Here is a 13,925-nt window from a genome sequence, read left to right on the forward strand (position 1 = left end):
GCGTAACGCCCGGCGAGATGCCACTTCATACACTGATGGGCCCTATCTGATGGTAAAATAAATCCAGCGGTGCCGACAACAGTCATATATGAGGCCCTTGAGTGGCAGAAGGCAATGGAAAATATTGGGTGTCCCGCAAAGAGGCCTTTTGTTGTTTAATTGGCGCGAATGAATTATTGGACGATTCAAACTTTGATAAATAAATACAAGTCTTGTGCTGAGTGGTTGGGGGGGGGGGGCGGTAGAGGGGGGCGGCTGTTAGTGATGGAGGAAAGAGCTACTTGTATCGCGGGGTTATATGTTATAAAACATTTTTTTATTCCCCGTCTCTGTTCTCTTCTCATTTAGGAATAAGTTTTGAGCCTGAGATATTGAATATCGCGATGAATTCACAGATACGTAAAATCATTACAATCAGATGTTAGTCAAACTTAAAGAATAGGGTCATTATACTTTTTACATAATTATGACTGTTTTTTTAACGATTCCAGGCACTAATGCTGATTTTTTTGTGATATAAATAGATTCATCATAAAAACGTCAAAATAAAATCTGGTAACGGGAACTAATTCCAGCGACATATGGTTGTCAGTGGTGGTCACCCATCCAAGAACTAACCAGGATTAACTTCGTTATGTATAATTATTATTTCAGTAGATGAAACCTATTCACATGGAACAGACACACCAGAGGGGCCACTGACTTGAAATTCGAGATTCTAAAGAATGTTGGTTTCTACCTCCCACCGCAGACCCCACATGGCAGCCGTAGCTGATCATGATACAGAGCCAGTGATTTTTCGTCGCCCTAGGGTAGACGCGAATCTGCTATATCTGAGTGGCATACCACGACACTAACCACTATACCAGCGGAACAGTTGGAGTGTATTGAACATTTTATTGTCTTTTATTTTTGTATTTACTTGTGGTCCCTGATTCGAACCCAACTTTGGTTAGCTACACAGACCCAGAAAGTAAGTAAAAATGTCACAAAGAACAATACTCTTTATACAAAAAGCGGTTGTGATATATTGCTAGTGGTATGCATGACAGATACGTTATCTAGTATTACAGTAATTTTGTTTTTTGAAAATGAAAAAGAAAAAGTATGATATATATATTATATATATATATAAATATTATATATATTATCTATATATATAGATATACTATATAATAAATATGTATACTATATATGTATAAAGTTTTTTTTGAGAGACAACACCTCCCGAATATCACACTTATCCCCTTAAAATGGTACCGTATGTCGATGATATCTTAGTAGTCTTACCTGGTGGTATCGATGTAAATGATTTACTGTCTAAATTGAATCATTTAGTGCCATCCATAAAATTCACTGTTGAAATTGAAAGTAACAATGTCATCCCTTTCCTAGATGTATTAATACATAGAGAATCTTTCCAATGCAATTCAGTATTTATAGAAAACCCACAAATAATTTAACATAAGAGGTACATTTTTTATTCTGGCCACCATCTTAATATTAAAATTTCAATTTTTTCTTCTATGTTCCTACGCGCTTTGCGTATCACGAGTCCACAATACCTGGACCAAGAAATAGAATACATAAAAAAAGATAGGAAACGATCTCTGCTACCCACCTATTTTAATTGATTTATGTTATCAAAAGCTCATAAAAAGTTTTATAATGTTGCTATTAATGAAAAAGAAATCCCTAAAAATGTACTTAGCTTACCTTATTTTCGTGGATTTTGAAACCATAAAATCAATATTTAAATCATTTAATGTTAATGAGTGTTCTCTTATAATAATACCATTAAAGATATGCTATTAAGAATAGTCCCGTAACAAATAACAACATCATTTACAAAATTCCTTGTAAGGATTGCCCATCGTTTTACGTTGGTCAGTCTAGTAAAAATTTATGTGTTCGGGTTAAGCAGCATATGTATTCAGTTAGAAACAAAGCCCAGACTTCAAATGCACTGTTTATCCATCTGAGTAAAAATCTCATTGTATTAATTGGGGTGATACCTCGGTAATTGCTAGATCTAATGATTATGTTTCAAGAAATTTACTGGAATCGGCAATTATACAAATCACTAATAAAAACAACCTAATTCTTAGTCTGGGAATGTACCATTTGGACCCCCATATATTTGTAAGATTTTTATGAAGGACCTCAAAATAAATGAACAACTAATAAATTAGTCCCACATGTATATTATATAGTTATTAATTCTCTCTCTCTCTTTCTCTCTCTCTCTCTCTCTGGTTCGATATTTTCTCTCCCTCTTTCTCTTGCTCGATATATAAATACATTTATATTTTCTTTCGCCTTTTCATTAATAATAATTTTTGTTGGGAAAATTTGTGTAAAATTCATGATATTAAATTGTATATGCTCCCGTGTTGTTTTCAAAATGTACTGTTTTTCTGGAAGAATCCCACCCTTGTTTACCGCGGGTATCCTTCAAGGTGTGGCTAGCCTATGACTCCTCCTCTCTGTAGAGTGAAAATCGCCCTTATGGTTAATTTGGTAGTGTCAGTTTGTATATTAAGCCTTCTTTTGACTATGGTGTTCTTTGTAAAATCAGTATGCCTCAGTAAGGGTCCGAATAGGACCGAAAGTACTCGGCCAACTCGTTTTTTCATTTTTTCCTTCGTGGCAAAAAAACCTTTATTTATACATAGCATCACGTTTTATATACTTCGTGATCAAGTTATTTCATATATATATATATATAATTATATTATACTTATATATACATATATATATAATATTATATTAGATGTGTGAGTGTGTAGTTTATATATATATATATACTATATATATATATATATATATATATATATATATATATATATATATACATTACATATATCCAATTTCACAAAATATAATACGGTATGGTCATATATTTAAAGAATTGAGTAGAGTCGTGTAATTATGATACTCAGTTTGCGATATTATTTTATAAGTAGGGTACCTATATATTGCCGCCCCTAGATATCATGTTTGCACCAGAAATGAAAACTAACGCACAAATTTAAGCGGAAACTGCGCCTTAATTACGCAATTTAGAGATGCGTAAAATTATGTAGGGTTACGAATTTTCGTTAGCGAATTACATAAGTTAATATAAATACGCACAATTTACCAACTACCAAATGTCCAAATGTTTTACGAGTTACTTTCATATTACTTACATAATAGTTGTGTTACTTGTTCATACGGTTATATTTATTGTTGTTTTAACCATTAAAACATTTTTCATGCCGTTTTTAATTATAAGCTGTTGTGCATTGTACCTTTGACTGTTAATTTCTATTTTATGAACTTATATAATTGCATAATCTTTCTTCTTGTGTTTGTTCTTTATGGACTTTCTATTCTGTAGTAGAAGTAGTAGTGGTAGTGTAGCAGTAGTAGTGACATAGTAGCAGCAGCAGGAGTATAGTAGTATAGTTGCAGAATCAGCAGTGTAGCAGTAGTGGTAGCAGCAGCAGTAGTAGTAGTAGTAGTAGCAGTAGTGGTAGTAGTAGTGTAGCAGCAGTAGTAGCAATAGTAATAGTAGTATTAATACCAGCAGTAGTGGTAATAGTAGCACAAGTAGTAGCAGTAGTAATAGAGGTAGTAGCAGTAATAGTAGCAGTTATAGCAGTAGTAGTAACAATATTATGACGAGTAGAAGAATGATAAATACTTTACGCCATACACACACACACACACGTACTGCGCACGAATTCCGAAATTCCCCAAAAGCGAAAGCGGGGTAAACGGAGATTGTTAGGGGAGCGAATAGAGGAGGAGACTGAGTGACAATGGCCGGAATATTACTCTCATTAACGAGATTTATGAAATATAACAATATGAACCGAGAAATTCGTAAAACAATCTCTCTATTGACGACACAGAATCGCCAACCGTTATTGTCTCTCTCTCTCTCTCTCTCTTTCGCGCTGCGGAAAATATAAATTGAAAATAAAAATGAAAATCTATTTTATCATCCATAATTTTTTAAAATATTCTGCTATATTTCACGACGTGCAGTTTAATGAAAAAATTGCGTTGAATAAGAAATAGGAACGGGCGGAAATATATAAAACGGTATACAGTGCATTGTATAAATGCATTTGCGTGTATATGGGGCGTTTCTGTTTGCCTGTGTTTAAAAGCTATTATGGAGCGCTTAATGAAATCAAAGATGTTATAGAATCAGATGTAATTATTTAGCGTGGCAGAGCAGTGGACAGAATATTGTGAAATGTTCGAAATAAGTGAATTGAGATAGCGTATACACACACACACACTATATATATATATATTATATATAATATATATATATATATATATATATACGTATTATATCATACATACATACATATATATATATATATATCTATATATATATATACCACGTATGTATATATATACATACAACATACATACATATATATATAGATATATATATAATATATATATATATATATATATATATATATATTAGCGTTCCGAAGGTATGGCGGTTACTAGTAACTCGAAAAACAGAAGACTTGATAGGAAGTACATATCAGGTGGTCCTTAAAATACATTTATTACAGCGTTTCAAAACACAAAGGTTTCATTTTCAAGCTGTAAAGACATAAAACAATAAAATTAATATTAAAGCGCTAATTACAAATAAAAGACATAATACATTATAAAACGGCAAGATAAAAAAAATAAAAACTAGTTAGCAGAACAACAATCAAGAGAGAAAGGGAGGACAGAAGTCAGAAGGAACAAACCAGAAATGACCGGCAACAGCTCACGTTAGGTAAAGAGTTGTCGAGGAAGACTGTGTTTAATTGAGGAACAAGCTGTTTAATAAACAAGGACTCCAGAATTGTCAGTAGTTTGCCATTCGGTGCCAGTCCCAATATTTCATTCAGCTTGTTCCTCAATTGAACACACAGTCTTCCTCGACAACTCTTTACCTAAACGTGAGCTGTTGCCGGTCATTTCTGGTTTTTGTTTCTTCTGACTTCTGTCCTCCCTTTCTCTCTTGATTGTTGGTTCTGCTAACTAGTTTTTTATTTTTTTTATCTTGTCTTTCATAATGTATTATGTCTTTTATTTGTAATTTAGCGCTTTTAATATAATTTTATTGTTTTATGTCTTTACAGCTTGAAAATGAAACCTTTGTGTTTTGAAACGCTGTAATAAATGTATTTTAAGGACCACCTGAGATGTACTTCCTCCTACAAGTCTTCTATATATATATATATATTCTATATATATGATATATATATATATCAATATATATATATATATATATATATATATATTAAAGTACTCAACTGTTGTTGGACACCATACACAGGATACTTTCACTGGCCCTAACTGCTTCATACACCTATACACCAAGGCTCACCAGTTGCGCATTGACAAACGCACCCCCCCCCCCTCCCCCACGACCTCCCACAACACGTACTACACTTACTGACTTACTGTGCCACTCGCCTTTATCTTTCAAACACTTTCTTTCCAGTAACTAATCCACTCCATCTCTCTATCCCTTTTTAGGTCTTCCTCTAGTACTTCCTAATGTAGCCCTAAAGCTCTTTTTTCGCCAGATTATTTTCGTCCATTCTCTCCACATGGCCACACCAAACTGATTCATACTTTTGGCTATGCATACTCTTTGACCAGTCCTATTATGTATCTCCACATTTTGCGCTATTCAGCTCTTATGCCTCTAATTCCACGTCAAAATTCATCTCCAGAGCTTCCACTTTCTTTGTTTCATTCGTATACGACATTCACGCGCCACTTCTGTAGATGAGAGTTAGTTCAACATTCCCTCCGTACATTCCAACCTTGCTTTCATACAAACTCCAAGTTTTCATCTTATATAGTACACATCTTGCTGCTTTCCTTGCTTAATATACTGTGACTCACCTCTTCTCTCATCCCACCATTACCCGAAATATTAACTCCCAAATATACTTCTAAGAAACTGCTGCTACTTTAGCTTTTTATCTACGCGACACTTACTCCGAGGTTCTATAGTAGATTCACATCAACCGTGCATCTGATGTCTAGGCCAGTCCCTTACGACGCTCCTGATTGGATGTTGATAAGCCAGTCACAGGGCTGGAAACTCTTCGTCTCTCGAGAGAGTTCACATAGGCAGGATGTATGTTCCACCTCTCCTGAGGGATACTTTTGAAAGACGTATCCCTCAGGAGAAGTGGAACATACACCCTGCCTATGTGAACTCTCTCGGAGGACTGAGAGTTTCTAGCCCTGTGATTGGCTTATCAACAGCCAATCTGGAGCATCGTAAGGGACAGGCCTAAACATCAAATGCACGGTTGATGTGAATCTAATATAGTACTAAACACGGCGGAGGCTGCTTGAGACGGCGTGTTTAGTACTAACCCCTTCGGCGATCAAATATTATATACACCCATTTCTATATTGTATGGTCGACATGTTATATTAGTAAACGGTATGTACTATGTATTTCAGCTGCCGTGCCCAACTGTTTTTCGTCAATAAAATATTGGTTGGTAATTTGGCAGATGTTTGAAACCCCGGACTAATGGCCAAAAATTGGCATTAATGATCAAAATTGATAATAATGTAATTAAAGAGTGAATTGATGGTAGACTAAAACATTTTAAGCAAGCAGGCACACTAACAGAGGCTAGAAAAACGTCATCATATAAGTACCTCCCACCCGTTCACGGTATGACGTGAATAAGAGATGTGTGTAGTCTCTACGTCTGTCTCTTTGACTGTATATTGTTTCTCACACACACACGGCTTTTCGATAATTGACATCTACATAGGAGGGTTGGGTGGCTGGTTTTCTAATGCGAATATTAATTGCGTACTATATTGTTCCATGGAGTAACTTACTTATCCTTTAACAAGGAATAATGCGAACACAATATGAACCACAGAAAACTATTATTATCCTGCAGTTTCATTTTTGCGTTAAGTAATGTCCAGATACTCACGAGTACTACCATCATTTCCCAAAGCCATTGATTATTTTCGAAGATAATCGTCTGTTGCTTCATATTGTCTCACACTTTTGTAACAATACGCCACTAACAACCAAGGTTTCCATACAGGGTAAATTTGAAAACATTTTCGAAAAGCTTTTTTTCTAACAAGATGTTATGATAGAAAGGTCGAAATTTCCAATAAGAATAACGGGTTATATGAGACGCTCCTTTTTAGATATTACGGAGATCGTTGCAGGTAAATTTGTGAATAAAGTCTAAGATACAAGATTTTCATTTTGAATATCTGTTCCATTTCAACTGATTTGTAGAGTACTTTGTTCGAAGTGTTATAGGTAAGATTATATATGTACCTAAGGCCATGATTTTGTTAGTTGTCAGTTACGGTTTTTGTATTGGGTCAAGAAGGGTTTTTAATCTTTGAAAAACCATTAAAAACTTTTTAGTCTTGCATCCTCGAGGACAGTGAGCTAAATAAACCACGCTGAAAGAGTGGGCACGTACTATATAGAGCTTTCTCCTGTCAAACGCTGTTTACACCTCGTCCGTCACCGTTCATTACTTCTACGCCATAGTTACACGTCACAACTAGCCTCTAATCGGTGTCCCTGTGAAATTTAGGCAAGTCTACCCTTTAATTACTCTTGTAATGGCTGTAATTACCCACAGGTTAGGTGTAATACGTATTTTTGCCAGTTAGGTCGGGGTTTCAAAGGTCTTCTGTCAAATTACCAACCTTGTCCGACGCTTTTGCAATATTTTATTGGCGAGAAACAGTTGGACACGGCAGCTGAAATGCATAGTAGTACTAAACACGGCGTCCCAAGGAACTCCGCCATGTTTAGTACTAGCAGCTCAGATTAGGTGTCAGGTGGCGCGTAGGTAAGCCAAGTAGCACCAACCTACTGTCCTTTCTCTGACTTCTTGCTTCGCTTCAATCATGAAAATGTTAGACAAGCATAACACACATTTGGGCAAGCTCAGAATTAACTTTAATAAGTTGAGTTTCAGTAAATTATGTAACAGCTGTCCAGAATTAATTTATTATCTGGTAAACGGCAGAAAGTAGGCCTAGTACCGAAACGTCAACAAAAGCACTTCGAAAGACTGAGAAACTGCCATACAAATTCAACGGCATCCAAACAGCCATTCTGTTTAATGAATTTTGTTTTAGAGAGGGTCTTATTATTATTATTATTATTATTATTATTATTATTATTATTATTATTATTATTATTATTATTATCATTCACAGGGGATATGTCGAATAGCCTATCACTTTGGAAAGCAAGCATCTGTAGAATAGAATACATTGACCGCAAATGAGGAATGAGAAAAGAAAAGCTAGACTAACAAACAACAGCAAGTTATCGCATCGAATGTGTATATGTATGCATACATAAATTTGATTTGATACAAATAAGACAGGCTAAGGCAGTGGTAAGCGGTGCTCTTTGAGTAATTTGATGAATTGCGCATTTTCAAATTCAGTTAGGTCTAGGAGAACATGAAGTGGTGGAATTTATACTTTTATAGTGTTATGATAATGGTAGCCACATAGTTTGGAGTTATGGTTGCAAGCGCAATATTGCCGTCTATAATATTACTAATGCTGCTGCTGCTTTTTGCTACTGTAGCAAGAATGAAAGTGAAAAAATTACATAATTATGTATTATTTACTGTGGGGGGATTGTTACGCAGTTTTACAGAATTGTTACATACCGTACTTTATACTACCCAATAATTATAAAAATAAAATGCACAATTACTTATGATTCATGGTGGCTGTTGTGCAGTTTTTAAAGAATACTGTTGCATATCATTTTTTATACTATCCAATAATCATAAAGATAAAATATTGAATTCTATGTAATTTGAGTCTATCTGAGCTGATCTGAAGGTTGGTTACCATGCTTTACGTCACTTTGTAAGGAAACCAATATTTCTTTTTCTTCTAATGAGTTTTTGTGTTTTTAGGTTTATAGATATATATATATATTATATATAGATATATAATATATCATATAGTAATAATATAATATATATATAGATATATATATATATAATATATTTAAAAAAAAGTCTTTCTTTATGTCCGAGTGATAATCTTCAAACATTTAATCATCAGAGAGAGCAAGCGCTGCGAATTGAGAAATACATTAGTTATCCATAAGGAACTTCTTACTCGTTTTCTGTAATTATTTTTTTACATGGACTACGAAGTTTCGTATCTAATGTTTTGTAGAGAGAGGAAGTGTAGTAAAAAAGCAGCAGGAATTATTATACGTTTTTTTTTTATTCATTTTTTTATTGTAATACATTACGATGACCTTGTGCCAGTACGTACTTCCTTTGAGTAACTCGCAGTTTATTGCATTTTGACATGATTCCAACTTGGCTCATATAGGTACTTCGGGAAAAGATAATTACTTCACTGCTCGTATAACTCGATAATCATATCATTCTTTCTATTGAGACACTTCTTTCTCATATTTCTAATCTGTTATAGATAAAGCGATGTGACTATAGTAAAACGGTTAAAAAAAAAAAATAATGTGCAAACTGGATACCTAATTACGAGGGTACTTCGAAAACCAAACCACCCATCATTTTAAAATGTAAACGAAACCCTATTACAACCACCGCCTAATTATTTCTGACGATTAAATGTAACCTTAAGTATTCTTCGTGTTGTTACTATTTTTTAGGTCATGTTATCGTACAGTTTTCGTAGTAGCTATATCATATGCAGTTATTTATATTCCACTTTTTTTTAAATTTAGAAACGTGTATTATTGAAAATTCGATTGCTTGCGTTTATTATTAGTATTTTAAAGCATTTAAAGTCATCGACACATCCAGATAATAAACTAATGATTGTTTATTATTTATTCGTCACAAGAATTCGTTTTTGAAACCTTGGATGGAATCCTTATTAATTGTACAGTATGTTGATCGATTTTGTTTTGGGGGGAATCTTAGTGAGTCAGCGATCGATTTAGATTTGGAACTCCGGATGAGTCAGTTCCGAGAAATGAATTCCAAGTAAAGGTTTACTTGACATGGTGCAGATGACGAAATCTCTAGGGATGCTGTAGGGTCGACGCCGTATGTAAGCTTAGTTGAATTATGAGAAAATAAATAAACCACTGTGCTACTGTTAACATCACCTATGACTACACGAATGAATATCTGAAAATCATATAACTAAGTGTACTTGCAGACAATACATTTTAATTAAGAAAATCTTATTTGATGGCGGATTATTTTTCATAATGTAACTAAAATGGCATTCCCCAAGTCTTAATCACTGCAGTTTTATTTACGTTAGCCCATTAATATTCGTTCTCTTCTGTCAATCTTATAGCACTGATTAGTTTCACTACTTTTAAAAATTATTGTACGCAATAATTTTTATTAAAGATTCTAATTAATATTTTTCCACACTTTTATCTCTTTTTCTACGAAGTATACGATGATCTACGACTGATAAATATTCAATATTTATACTAAACTGTACTTTTACCAAACTGACAGCTGACTTAGCTCGCGGATATAAGGTACCGGGTTAATGAAGGCGACGCTGATTGGTGGAACTCCGTAAGCAATGTTTCTTATTGGCTTGCTTATGTGTGACGTCATAGACAACAACAATGTGACACATACCAAACTTGAAAAATATCACGGCCTGTCAAACTAGTTGAAATATGATTCTGCGATTTATCAGACCCTACGGAGGACGTCGATGGTAAGATATTGTCTGACACTTGTATGTTATTTTATTATTAAGGTGTTAAAGTAAGCTGAACCCAATTAATTAGGTAGGTATAGCCTAGGATCACCTCAATCGTAGGCCGCGGCCAAGTCATTTACTATCCACTACTAGCTACTAGCCTATAGTATTTTATTTAAGTCAGGTTAGATCAGACTAATGGGGTAATTTAGGGATGGACCGGAAACTGCAAAGAGGCCGTTTCGAGTCTATATAACTTAGAGGCAAATGACTTAGGTTATGATATTCCCAAACTTTGGGAGAGGGTGGGAGCTTACCTGCAGTTAAGAGCGATGTGTTAGCCTCCTGGATTAAAAAGAACGAGAGTTTACTATAGTTTTTTCCAAGACAGAATTCATTGGCCCTATTGTTTGGCTCATCAGGTTCTGGTGGAGTAAAACAAAGGTTACTACCGCACCCTTGTTGTGGCCAGGATATTTACTGCCATTTGTTTGTGCATGTCCTTACTTTGTTGATATTTGTTGCCTTTTGATTAATTTTATAGGTTCAACCCCAAGGGCTAGTACTCAACACAGTGCTAATTTTGCATTAAACAGGTAGTTAACGAACCAGAGGGCTGCAGTAGTTGTCTTTCAGTTTTACCTCAGGCAGTACTTCTTTGCAGTCATTGGCAAACTCCTGAAAAACAGTTGTACATGTGATCTTTATGTAGAATTTTGGTTACCCCACTGTATGGTATTAAGTTTCTTATTTTTCCAATTTAGCTTGGGTATTCTTGCACCTAGTGAAGATTTTGATCATTCAACATTCACATATCAGGCCTATCACAGCTCATTGCCAATGAATTGGTATCAGCGTGGCTTTCATTGGAGAAGCTAAAATATCAAGAATGAATTTGCTTTGCAATTTCAAAATCAGAGATTAGTTGACATTCTTCTTTGAAAGCTTTGTATGCAGAAAACCTCATTGAACTGAAGGTCTTGTTGTTCAGAAATAAGCAAAACACAGTAATACCTTGAGGTGTACACTGACATACTTATTGCTGGTAGTGTTGATAAATCCAAGCCCCATATCAAAATTTTACAGATTAGTCTTTTCTTGTAGGTTATGTAGACTTTTATTGTATAAAATAAAATGTTTCAAAGAAATGTATTCTTGCACCCTGAATGAATGCTGTTATACTTTTGTGGCCTTGATAACATCATTTTTGCAAGTTGGAATGTGAATATGATGAGCAGGTTTTTGTATTTTTAGGAGATAAGATGCTGCCATACTGACATTTTACTTTTTTGACAATTGAAGCATTTGTGCTTTCCCACTTTGGTCCAACATAGTTCTTAAACTTTGGTCCAACACAGAATAGTGGTGTGCCTCAACAGTAGTGGGTCAAAAAACACACGCAAGGGCTTGGAAAAATATATGCCTTATGTCATGACAAACAAGTATTTGTCATATGTTAACCGTAAAAATCTTTAAAGTTTGTCACCATTTTGGGGTTAGGGTTTGTGATAAATTGTAAAAATCTCAGATCACTACTTTTGTATTTTATTAGGTATAGTTTTATGAGCTAATGTAAACATTTTTCCCCTATAGAGTTTATGTCTGTGGGCTAAACTTAAGGTTAATTGCAATAGAGGTGTAAGATAACCTAGCAAGGATTTATATTATCCACATTTATAGATGTAGTTAAGTATGAGAATTTTAATGTGAAGGTAACTTTCACAAGTAAGGTTGAATGATACTTGCAAGTAAATTGTAAAATATCAATAGCAGCTGGTTTTCCCTCAATTCTGCATTCTGCTGGACAACAAGATCTTTAATACAGTATCATTAATGAGATAGTTTGATTTCTTTGATTGCCCTATTTTCTGTGTATCATGGTAATTTAGGTTTTATTGACCTGTATTAGGTATTAACTTGTCAATATATTATGTAAGATACTTGTCAATAAACTATGTAAGGTACATATTGATATAAGAAATAACAAAAGAGTGGCTTCAAGGCATTAACAGATGTTCTTAAAGGGTTTTCAACTTTTCAATAATACATTGATACTGTATTAACTTAGCAAAAACATTGAAAGGGCATTTATCTATTTGCATTGCTTTATACTACAGCATCAGAACTATATTACTGTGAACTCATTTCATTTTTGCAAAAGTTGATAGCAGATCTACATAGATGTTGTTGTGAGCTTTGTATCATTCTTTTCAGTTCTTGACTTGGACAGTAAGCAGCATTGTGTAATGTGAATCATGGGCATCAACTGGGAATATCTTCGAGGGATTACCAGGGAGGCTGCAGAATGGGGAGAAGAGGAGCTAGAAGAACTATACCAGGTAAGATTTTAATTTAATCAAAACTGTGTTACTATGTAATCCCAAACTGATTACTATACAGCCTTGTTATTCATTAATATGTGATGGATGTCTCAGCTTACAGAAGCCCAAGTAAATATGTTGGAATGAACTGAAATACGTATTTGCAACAACATCTGTGTTATGAGCACTGTTATTCACAACTGTATTTTATTTCATAATATCAAAGTACTAAGGAAAATCCCTGTGCCCTGTTTTCTAATCAGAATGTAGAGAAAGTGTTTTGGAGTGGGACCAAATGAGTATCCATGACATGATGTGGGAAAATAGTCTGAATGATGTTAAGAAGCCATTTGATGTGAATACATTCTTATTATTGTACAGGGGAAATTGTAGCACAGACTCAAAGTAGCCTTCATGTTAAAGTAAATGAACATAGAACATGAAAATACATACAGTTGGTAGAGTTCCTTTTAGGAGAATGTTTTGTGCATGATTTATTTGTAGTGAAGGAAGATAATTTGCTCCGATTTTAGTAGTAGTAATGTTAAACTTCTCAATGTTTCTTCCTAACTTCATACTCTTTATCTTCATTTCACAGACTTTAGCAGGAATCTCAAAGCTGCGGTCACGGGACAAATCTATAGAAAAGCTGGAGCTTTTTTTATTTACATTACACAAGCTGTCATGATGTGCAAATATTCTCAGGTAAATATATTTTTAGTTTTAGTTTAATAAATAATTGGTCAAATTTTTTCATTTTAATAACATTCATAGAGGAAAATGGAATTAACAAAAATAAATTTAATTCTGACTTAGCTATTAAGAACTAAGAAAAGATTTAACATGATCTTGGGAACATTGTTTGTTCCC

At 34.2% G+C, this 13,925-nt stretch overlaps 1 long non-coding RNA gene across 1 annotated transcript; it reads left to right on the plus strand.

The window, feature by feature from the left end:
- Nucleotides 1-10,569: 10,569 nt before the first annotated feature.
- LOC135212748 (uncharacterized) lies at nt 10,570-13,715 on the plus strand. Its single transcript, XR_010313977.1, has 3 exons — nt 10,570-10,749; nt 12,949-13,073; nt 13,654-13,715. It is a non-coding gene; the product is annotated as an uncharacterized LOC135212748 (long non-coding RNA).
- The last annotated feature ends 210 nt before the right edge of the window (nt 13,716-13,925 follow it).

The sequence above is a fragment of the Macrobrachium nipponense genome, chromosome 19 (genome assembly GCF_015104395.2).
Source record: "Macrobrachium nipponense isolate FS-2020 chromosome 19, ASM1510439v2, whole genome shotgun sequence".
In the NCBI taxonomy this organism is placed as follows: Eukaryota; Metazoa; Arthropoda; class Malacostraca; order Decapoda; family Palaemonidae; genus Macrobrachium; species Macrobrachium nipponense.